Below are 11,341 nucleotides of genomic sequence, written 5' to 3'. Positions count from 1 at the left end.
AAAATAAAAGGAAAGCCACAAAGAAGAACATATAGCGAACTATATAACAGGACCACATGTTAGTTAATACAACAGAATGGTAAGCCACAAAACTGAGAAGAGCACAGAATTATTATACAATGCAAGAAAACATAACAAGCATCACATGATTCTTTATTATTAGCTTCCACCACCATGTAAATAGAGAAGATTATACAAAATATAGGCATAGATACTGCATTCTTTAGACCGATTGATCTCAATGAACTGTATCGGAAACTGAGTTCATTTGAGTTTACAACTGCAAATAGGTAGAACAAGTAAAGCCACTGAGGCATAACTTAAAATGAAATAGTATATGTTACAACTGAAACAAGACGCATGAACAAATATTAGGATAAAAGAAATATAAGATAATGCCTTCTTGAACTTAACAAGAAGGCCACTTTTTTTCCACATACATGATCCTATAATGTCTGAAGACAATCTCAATTTGATTGATCTTTCATCTTCCCGAGGATTCACAAGCTGAGAAAATACAGCACTTGTGGTAGCATCTTCGATGTCATCATCAGTACCAGTACCCGAGTTTGCTGCCTCAACCGTGCTTACACTGTTATCAAAGGTTCCATCCGTGGTAGTAGGATACCAGGAATGCTCTTTATGCTGTTCTCATCTGGTCAGCAAGTGAGGAAGTCTCCTCAAGCTGGAGAGCATATTCAAGATTCCACAACACATCTCCCATTGTTGGCCTGTCGACACCCTGCTCCGCCAGGCATTTTTCAGCTGTATCCCCAAATTTCTTAAGGGAAGCCGGATTGATCTTCCCTGCCAATGCCTGGTCCATAATATGTTCCAGCATGCCCTTCTTTTGCCAGCTCATTGCCCACTCTGCTATGTTTACCTGCTCCCTTGGGAGCACAGGGTTGAGTGCTGGCCTTGCACACAGGACTTCCATCAACACAACGCCAAAAGAGTATACATCAGACTTCTCAGTTAGCTGCTGCCTCCGGAAGTACTCAGGATCAAGGTATCCGAAGCTGCCTTTGACCGCAGTACTCACATGGGTCTGATCCAAGGCTGGACCAGTCTTTGAAAGACCAAAATCTGCCACCTTTGCCAACAAAATTTTCATCCAAGAGAATGTTTGTGGTCTTCACATCACGGTGGATTATGCTCTGGGCTGCACCAGTGTGGAGGTAATGCAGTCCCCTTGCAGCACCAATGCAGATCTCAAGACGTTGTCTCCATGAGAGGGATGGAAGGTTGGCACCATAGAGATGACTCCTTAGTGGCCCGTTTGCCATGTACTCGTAGACCAAAATCATCTCAGAGCGCTCATCACAATAGCCAATAAGTGAGACCAAGTGACGATGCCGGAGCTTGGATAACATCTCAATCTCAGTGTGGAATTCAGCCAGCCCTTGCTCAGACCTTGGGTTCCCTCTCTTGACAGCAACTTTAGTGCCATCCTCCAATGTCCCCTTGTAGACCTTTCCAAAACCACCCACACCAAGAAGCAAGCTCTCATCAAACTTATTTGTTGCATCCATGATCTCTTGAAACATAAAGACACGACCAAGGGTTGTAGAGGCCAAAGAGATGCAACTTGCTGTTCCGCTCTTCTGAGAAGTTGTCGAGACCTTGCTGATTGTGTGAGAGTTTCCATACAAGGGCAGTAGTAACCATGGGTGACTACGGTGGCTAGTTTTTGATCTGCGAGCCATGAAACAGCAATAGCTCAAGACCATTAACCCAACAGCAGCTACAGATCCCACAACTATCCCAATTATAAGTCCCAACTTGTTCTTCCTTGAGGGTGACTCAGGCAAAAGATCTTTAATGGCATAGAGTCCATCCAAGCTTTTGATATCATTGCTAATCTTCATAATCTCCAAACCATTCAGGATTGCATTGCTAAGATCAGCCACCGTATCTGGACCAACACTTACAGACATGGTATTTGAACCATTTGATGAATTCGAAACAAAATCCTTGTAGTAAGGCACCGATAGGTCACCTTTTAGAGCTGATAAATCCAAGCTTGCAATAGCAATGTCTGAATTTACATAAACATTGAAAACCAGTGTGTTCAGAGCCTTACTGACAATATCGCAGAAGTGGAAACGAATCAAGTAAAGGAAGCTCGGGTCGACGGTGAAGATCCACGTGATGTTGAAATTCAAGTCCGTTACATTCGCATCTCCCATTGCTTCTGCAGTGGCATACACCCATTTCGGTGCTATGTCTTCAGTCATCACATCAGGATACTGGATAGTTGCAGGATCTACAGACACCTTCACTGCAGAGCTGTTAACATGGAGGTATTCACCATCAGTCCGCCAAGTTCTCCCAAGCGAGTCATTCTGAGGAGTGAGCAAAGGACCCCCCATGTTCAAGCGATACATGGTCTCAAGACCGAGGTCAGAAAGACCACTGAAAGGAGCACTGGGTATAGCCAGAGCCTGATCATTGATCAATTCATCAGGAACCGAGACGACTTCGATCCCATTCACAAATGAAACAGAGCCATTTGATGGAATAAAGGTAAGACCCAACAAATTGGAGGTCACATTCACTGAATACTCCTTGAACAGATATGTAGAGTTGGAATTCTTGAAAGTGAAATTGTTCATGAGAACAAACTTATCCGCGACAACCGTCAGGGGGGCTGAGCTCAAGTCATGGTCAGAATTTGGAAGAGGATAGAAATAGAGGCGGATCCAGTGCCGGCCCGGTTGCTGGATATCAAATCTGTAATAGCCCGGTTCGGAGAATATACGAAGGGACTGATATATGGGTGATGGAAGAGCAGAAGTGGAGGTGGAAAAGGTACCATCTCCAGAAGTTTTTAGAACAAATGAAGACTGCTGTGAATCAGGAACAAAGACCTGGCCTTGGACTGAGACGTTTTGGGAGGAACCACAAGCAAGGAGGTAGTTGTCAGCAGGGGTGAATGCAGCAGAAGAAACATCAACTAAGAAGGTGCCGAAAGAAAGAGAAAAGAGAAAAGAGATCCAGCTCAACCGTCTCATCTCCTTCATCTCCAACACCAACCAAGATAAACACCAGACCAGATAGATCGCTCAAAGATTTCTAATCCCCAGATATCTAGAATCGCCAAATCCACATTTCTCCTAAAAGAAAAACCCCCCAATCCTCCAGGCCTAATCTCTTGCTCAAAATCTAGAGGACAAAATGTAGAAGCTCCGAAAGTAATGCTATAGCAAACAAACCACAGAATGCAGCAGATCTTGCTCCTCGAACTCCTAAATTCTCAAAACCAAGATTGGTAAAACTAATCCAAAATCTTAAATGCTCTCCTTGTCCGGAAGCCACCGGCCACCAAACCCAAAATTTCTACTTTGAGACTCGATAAAAGAAGAAAGTTCAAACCCCTACAATGTATCAAAACCGATCCCGAATCAAGAACTCCACATGTTTTACCCAAATTAAAAGAAAATACGAAAGAAAAAAAACCCGAAAATCGAACTTTTATGCAGCAAATCTCAGGGGAACGACATCGGCAAAAATTCAAGCTCCAAAAAATCCAAAAGAAAAAAAAAAAGGGACAACGACAAAATCTCAAAAAGCCCAGATCCACGAAGGAGCTGCCCTAAAAGGAAAAAACCAGACCTTTGAAACAAAATGGGGTGGACTTGGATCGTACTTCCAGTTCGAAGATCCAGAACCAGAGAGACAGAACGCAAAACAATCAAAATCGGACCTTTGCCACGGCTAGTAGCTCTCTCTCTCTCTCTCTCTCTCTCTCTCTCTCTCGGGGATTCAGGCCCAGTCCCTCTGCGCCCGCGATGAGATTCCGGCGGAATGCACCCCACCACGACGATCTGCAGGTTCTTTTCTTCGTCAACCGAACAGCTCTTTCCAGCCTGTGGCTTTAGGCTGGCAACCTATAACGCCAGCAATCTACAGACGAGCAATAGGACCCACACTAATCTTGACACCAACAACAAAAAAGAAAAGATCCAATTTTTTTTACAAGAAAAAAAGAATAAAGAAAGGAGCAAACAGCAACGAACTTTCGACGGGGCATCGATGGAGGATCCTGTTCTGTTCCGAGCTCAGACGATCATGTGGCCTCGTTTCGATCCGCAGAGGTGGTATTTGTGGGGGGAGGGGCCGGGGAGATAGAGACCAGAGCCTGGGGTTTAAACAGTAGTAACCACCATGAGCGCTCTGCAACTGGGCTCTTGGAAGATAGAGATGGGTTGTTGTTGTTGTTATCAGACGTGCCTCTCGGTTGTTTTCGATTGTCGTGGGTGCCAATGGAAAGTTGAAGAAAAAAATGTGGAAGTGGGCCATGAGCCAACGGTCCTTTTGGGAGATCATGATTTCTCTTCTTTAGCCACGTCGACCGTTGGATCGCGCTACGCACAGTTCGTAAAGCACTACGAACTTCTTGATTAGTCCGCCTGCACAGATCTGGATGCTGCTATTGCGCGATCCGACAAAGATCCCGAGTTCCTAGGGGTATCTAAGACGCAGCTGGGTAACGGCGTCGGCGTCGGCGTCTGTAATCAGACGGTGGTTATTTTTGTTTCATGCTTCCAAGTAATAAAATCTTGATATATTTTATTCAGTAAATATATCGAAATATTCCACCGAGTATTTTTTTTTATTTTTTTATATTCTTCGCCATGTAAGATACTTCACCTACGACATATGTCCGTCCATGGCATTTTAGTGGACTCAGGTGCCGTTAGAACATGCTTAGCTCGTCATTTGACGCAAGTGCAACTCCTCTTTGGACGGTGATTGCAGGATGTGCATGGATGTTGCGCTCTTCCACCTGTATACGGTGTATACATAGGGAGCACATGTCTGCATGCATGTCCTGTAATCACCATACATAGGTTGCTCAATTCGCCAGTCATAGCAAGCCAAACAGCAACCACTTTCTATGTCTTTTGATGGTTGGAGACCATACTTGATAATATAATATCTAAGAAACTCAAATTTCTTTCAAAAAAAGTATAAAAATATCAGAGTATCTCCCCTTCAATTATCACCACATTGCCATGCAAGAAGTGACTAACTACATGAGAATATGTTAAACATCTTAATTGATTCAATTATGGTAACGGGAGCTACATCAGTTTCATGTTGTAAGTATGTTTATTCATTTGGGTGGACGGATAGAAAGCGCTTATATTATCTTGAATTCTATGCTCCTTAACTTTGATTAGCCTCTGACATATGGCTCCTTCAAGTGGGATCTATTGGGCCAATCTCCATCGTCTATTATCAGAAATGAATATCTGCAAGACAACGTCTGTACTGACGGATTTGTATCTGATGGGATCCTCTGATGCTTAAGTTAGAGAGAAAGTTGTAAATAGTAAATTCAATATTAGAGTAGCAGAGTTCTGACAAGAAGTGGCTTACCAGTATATTTTTCTTACCTCTTTTATAGACGAAGTTTTGTAACCGTCGAATGTGATCCTGTATTTTATGGTCTAAATCATGGGCCATGATCACGTAGTGGGTCATTAATTTTTTAATTATGGCACCGTGATGTGCGGTCGATAACCGTTCGTGACGGTTATGGCATATTGAGCAGATTAGCGACTGTATGTCGGTAGTAGGCACGATGTCAGTTGATGATTCTACGTATCGTCGATCACTGACCATAAGTCGATGAATTTGTTCAATCGGTTAATGAAGAGTCAGAGTCGTCAATTCGATCGATGCTCCATCGAAGTTGTGTGTTCAATTGGTTGGCTATTGTCGAGTCGGAGTTGATCAGTCGGAGTCATACGTTGGTCGGTCGGTTGTTGCCGAGTCGGAGTCGTGGAGACCAAAGTCAGGGTTGGTAGGTTTACCCTAACAATTGCCTCCACTCTCAAGTCTAAAGTGATCCAACGTGTAAATTATCATGTGGTTTATCAGTTAGACGAAGAGATTCTATCACATCGAGCCTCGATTTTGACGTCGTTTCTCCGAGATACGGGTGATCGGCTATTTTGTCATATTGATCGGTACATTCTCAGTTACACTGACCGAACGATTCGGTATCAATTGTCAGTGTCAGCGTCGTTTCGAAAAGTCGATTCGGTATTGAATATATGATTCTGACAAGTAGATTTGTTCCACGTGTCTGGATATTATTAAGTCGAAATAGTTCATGCGGATAGGGGTGACGTGGTTCAATCTGAAATAGGTATGTTGAACCGTCCGACCAATGATCGATCCAGATATTGCACATGTCGTCATTTGGTGGATCTTCGATTTGACCGCTCTATCTCGATCGTTGAGGGATCCTATATATAGTCGCTCTAGTCAAATTTTTACTTTTCACTATCTTTGGTGGTGCTGGACTCTATCGGTTGTTGCCCCAACACTCAAGGTTATTGCTCCCAGCTTTCAGGTCAACTTTGCCTTTCTTTCGAGTCCTTTCTTCTTTCTTCTAAAGTTTTCTGTCTTCTTTAGAGTAATTCTCATGGCTAGGCTTCTTTTTCTCGAGAAGATAGGTCAGAGAATCCGACTGATGAGTCCCAATCGAGTCCAGATGTGGAGTCCTCTTCACTTTCGGGACCGAATATCAAACGGCTCTGGGAGCAGTTTTGTATCCCGTAGCAGTTTCAATTTTTTGCTCCTGGAGTCGATGGTCGGATGAATAAGCTGCCATTATGTGCTTCATATCCTCGTCTAAGCCACGCAACCAAGGATGCTAATGAGGTGGACGAAAATCTAAAGCCCTTTTTATTTTCGTACGAGTGGGTCAAGCTATTGATGTGGTCGGCCAACGAGGTGGTCGGAGAGTTGTGTCCAAATCTCGACTTGAGAAGCATCATCCCTGTAAGATCGAAAGATAGAGTTGTTGAAGAAGAAGCCGCTCCGATTCAAGAAGAAGCACCGACTGAGCCCGAAATCATTCAAGTCAGGATACTACACTCGAACAAAAGAATGATAACGAAGCTTAGTCGATGTATTTTGTTTTCTCTTTTTGTAATCTGACACTTGTAGTCAGACTTTGGTCCAATTTTGTAACTCTTTTTGATAATGAATGAAACATCTTCCAAATTGTCTCTTGTTTTGCTTGTTAACAATGCCTGCAATGTCTGCAATGTAAAAAATTACTGAACATTAATCAGTTGTCCGATCATTTGGTAGGACTTGTAGAATATCCATTAATCGCAGAATCATTTTGACGTACTTAAAAATTAGGATCATGATTGTAGGTCGAATATCCCGTGCCCGACGTTTGGTCAGGCTTGTACATCAAACTATCTGATAATTGGTGGTAAGCCGAATATCTTTCAACTGCAGTAGCCTAGTCTATATAATTTCAATCCGACCTTGATCGTTTTGATATTTTTTGTTCCACTTAGTTGGGACTAAGTCGGCATATTAATCTTTCGACTATAGTCAGCTTTTGCAATGGAAAGCCAACATTGAGAACTGAAGTATAGTCGGCAGTTCGATTTTTATAGTGAAGCCTGTAGTTGATGTTGGTTATTGCAGGAGATCCGAGATACAGTTGTTATTGAAGCAGTTGATTCTTTGTGTCTAAGTATAGGAAACAACTCGATTTTGGGAATGAAAGTCAACATTCAGTCGGTGTTGATAAAACTTGTCAAAGACTTGTGATTCTGAAATTCTGATTGTATTTCAAATAATATATATATGATGACTTTATTGATAATACATCTTCAAATTATCGGCATTCCACATTCGAAGAATCATCGATCCTTCGAGAGTTTCCAGCCGATATGCGTCGGTCTAAGAGTCTTGGATATTTTGTAAGGTCCTTCCAGTTCGGAGATAGTTTTTTTTTATCCAAAGGCTTTGATACTTCTGCTTTTTTTAAGACCAAATCTCCGGACTGGAAGACCTTCGGCTTGACTCTTGTATTATAATACCGGGCTATCCTTTGTTGATATGCAGCCATCTGAATTTGAGCTTGCTGTCGGAGTTCTGGAAGGAGATCTAGATCGGCTCTCCGATATTCAGAGTTGCTCGTTCACAATATTGTTCGACTCTTGTTGATGGTAATCTGATCTTGAGTGGTATCATTGCTTCTGTTCCATAAGCTAAGTTGAAGGAGGATTCTCCTGTCAGTATGTGGAGAGTTATCCAATACGTCCATAAGATCGGATATAGCTCTTCCATCTAGAGGCTTTTGGCTTCATTCAGTCGATTTTCAGTCCATGCAGGATTGTTTGGTTGGTTACTTCACTTCACCATTTGACTGTGGATGGCCGATCGAAGTGAGTTTGTGCGTAATATGAAACTTCGCACAAAATCTTTGAAATTTTGGTTGTCAAATTGTTGACCATTGTTGGTGATAATGGTGTGTGGCAAACTGAATCTGTAAATGATGAATTTCTGAATGAAGTCTTCCATCTTGCTTTCGATGATTTGCGCCCGAGGTTCGATTTCTACCTATTTGGTAAAGTAGTCAATGGCGATCACTATGAATTTTTTCTGATTAGATGTCGGAAAAAAGACCAAGTATGTCAATCTCCCATTATACGAAAGGTCATGGTGCTACAATCGATGTCAGCTGACTAATCGATTGATGTTGTATATTCGCATACTTTTGACATGATTCACATTTTCGGACGAATTCAGCTGCATCTTTTTTCATGGTGGACCAATAATATCCTTGTCGCAGGACTTTATAAGCTTGAGATTTGCCCCTCAAGTGATTTTTGTAAATCTCTTCGTATACTTCTTTAAGTGCATAGCCAGCATCTGTAGGTCCTAAACACTTCAGCAAGGAGAGAGAGAAAGATCTTTTGTATAGATAATCATTTATCATCACATATTGAGAGACTGTCCATCGGAGTCATTTAGCCTATGAGGAATCCATAGAAAGGGTCCCATCAGTCTGGTATTGGATGATCGAATCCATCAACTCGGTTCGATAGTAAGCTGCAATACTTCCTCGACTTTGTCAATGCTCGGCTGCTCGAGACATTCGATAAATATTTGACTCAGCGAGTTGAAAGCAGTAGTAGCCAGTCGTGAAAGTATGTCGGCCCGAGCATTCTCGATTCTGGAGATGTAAAAGATCTCGAAGTGTTTCAAGCTCGCCGTAATATCTTTCATCTTTTGAAGGTACTTCATCATAGTAGGATCTCGGATTTCAAATTCACCCTTGACCTGTCCAGCAATCAGTTGTGAGTCGGTGAAGACCTTTAACTGTCGATCTCGAGCTCTTTGGCTATCTTCAAGCCAGCCAAAAGTACTTCATATTCGGCTTGATTATTTGAGATTTTAAAATTGAACCGAAGAGCGTATTCGATGACTACCCATTCGAAATTTATGAGTATAAGGTCGGCTCCACTATCCTGTGCATTAGACGCTCCATCAATATGCAACACTCAGATCGACCCTAGGTCGGGATCAGGAGTCATATCCTCCTTTATTGTGTTGTCATCTGTGTCTTCTGGCTTATTGTCGGATATGGTATATTCGGTGATAAAATTAGCTAGGACTTGTGCCTTCATGGACGGTCGTGGACGATATTGAATGTCGAATTCACCAAGCTTTACTGCCCACTTTACCATCCGACCTTATGTATCAGGTCGATGTAAGATCGCCTTTAGCAGCTGATCTGTCAAAACTATAATTTGATGGGCTTGAAAGTACAGACGAAGTCGTTGTGCTGATATAATCAGGGGGTAGATCATTTTCTCTGCCCTTGAGTATCGAACTTCGACATTGTGAAGTACTTTGCTGGTATAGTAGATTAATCGATGAATTCGATTCTCATCCTCCTGGACAAGCACCGAACTAACTGCTTCTGCTAAAGTTGCCAAGTAGAGATACAATGTCTCTCCGACTCTTGATTTTGTGAGCAAAGGTGGAGAAGCCAAGTATTATTTTAAGTCTTCGAAGGATTGTCGGCATTCATCCGACCATAAAAAATTTTTCGTCTGCCGCAAAATTTTGAAGAATGGCAAGTATCTCTCGACCGACCTAGAAATAAATCAGCTGAGTGCGGCAATCCTTCCATTGAGTTGCTATATCTCTTTCTTTGAACTTGAATGCTTCATATCGATGATGGCTTTGATCTTTTCAAAATTAATCTCGATCCTTCATTGTGAAATAAGAAATCTGAGAAATTTTTTGGAGGTTACTCCAAATGCACATTTGGTCGGATTTAATTTTATCTGATGCTGTCGGAGTGTGCTGAAAGCTTCCTCTAGGTCCCAAACATGATTTGAAGTTTGGAGACTCTTCACCAGCATGTCGTCCACTTATACTTTCATATTCTTCCCGATCTGTATCTTGAAGATCTTGTTGACAAGCCGTTGATAGGTAGCACCGATATTTTTCAGACCAAAAGGTATTACTTTGTAGCAATATATGTCTTTGTCGGTCACAAAAGTCGTATGCTCCTCATCTTTTGGTGCCATACGGATTTGGTTATATCCAGCAAAGGCATCCATGAAACTCAGAAGTCAGTGGTCAGAAGTCACATCGATCAATTGGTCAATCTTTGATAATAGAAAGCTGTCCTTCGGACAGGCTACATTCAGATCAGTATAATCAATGCAGATCCTCCACTTTCCATTAACTTTTCTCACCATTATCATATTGGCAAGTCAGTCGGGATATGTAGCTTCTCCGATGAAGCCTGCTGTAAGGAGTTTGTCGACTTCTTCATCAATGACCTTTTATCTCTCAGGAGCAAAAGACTGTTTCTTCTGTCTCACCGGCTTAACATTTGGGTCGATGTTAAGTCGGTGAGTTATTATTTCTGAAGAAATTTCGAGCATGTTGGTGGCCAACCAAGCAAAAATATCGTCATTAGCCTTGAGCAATTTTATTAGTTGTTGCCGCTCTGAGTTGGACAATTGTGATCCAATTCGGATCATTTTCATGGGATTTTCTTCTTTTAACAGGATGGAAACCAGTTGTTCAGCCGGTTCACCCCTCTCCTAATTTTCTCTTTGGTCCAACTTGTCAACATGCAAAGAGTCTTCAGGTTTGTTATTTTGGATGGAGACAAGGAAGCAACGTCGGGCGAGTTATTGATCTCTACGCATTTCTCCGACTCTATATCTTATTGGGAATCAGTCTAACAGATGGTATGTCGAAACTGTTGCTCTCAGGGCATTAAGTTCGGATCGTCCGAGTATGGCATTATAAGCCGAAGGTACCCAAACTACCATGAACGTTATGAAAATAGTGCTCTGCTGTGGCTTGGTCCTAGCGGGTAAGGGGAAAGAAATTTCTACTTCCACTGTGACAGCATCTTCTGTGAAGCCGACCAATGATGTTGAAACTCTTCTGAGTCGGTCATTGGACAGTCGCATTCGAAAAAAAATCGAATAAAATAAAACATCCATCGAGCTTTCATTATTTACAAGAATTTTTTTTACATCAT

At 42.1% G+C, this 11,341-nt stretch overlaps 1 pseudogene; it reads right to left on the bottom strand.

The window, feature by feature from the left end:
* Window positions 1-625: 625 nt before the first annotated feature.
* Window positions 626-4,241, bottom strand: LOC140858529 (receptor-like protein kinase THESEUS 1; annotated as a pseudogene).
* Between the last annotated feature and the right edge of the window lie 7,100 nt (window positions 4,242-11,341).

Source organism: Elaeis guineensis, chromosome 6 (genome assembly GCF_000442705.2).
Source record: "Elaeis guineensis isolate ETL-2024a chromosome 6, EG11, whole genome shotgun sequence".
In the NCBI taxonomy this organism is placed as follows: Eukaryota; Viridiplantae; Streptophyta; class Magnoliopsida; order Arecales; family Arecaceae; genus Elaeis; species Elaeis guineensis.
Note: the sequence above shows the minus strand (reverse complement) of the source record. Positions and strands in the feature narration are given on the sequence as shown.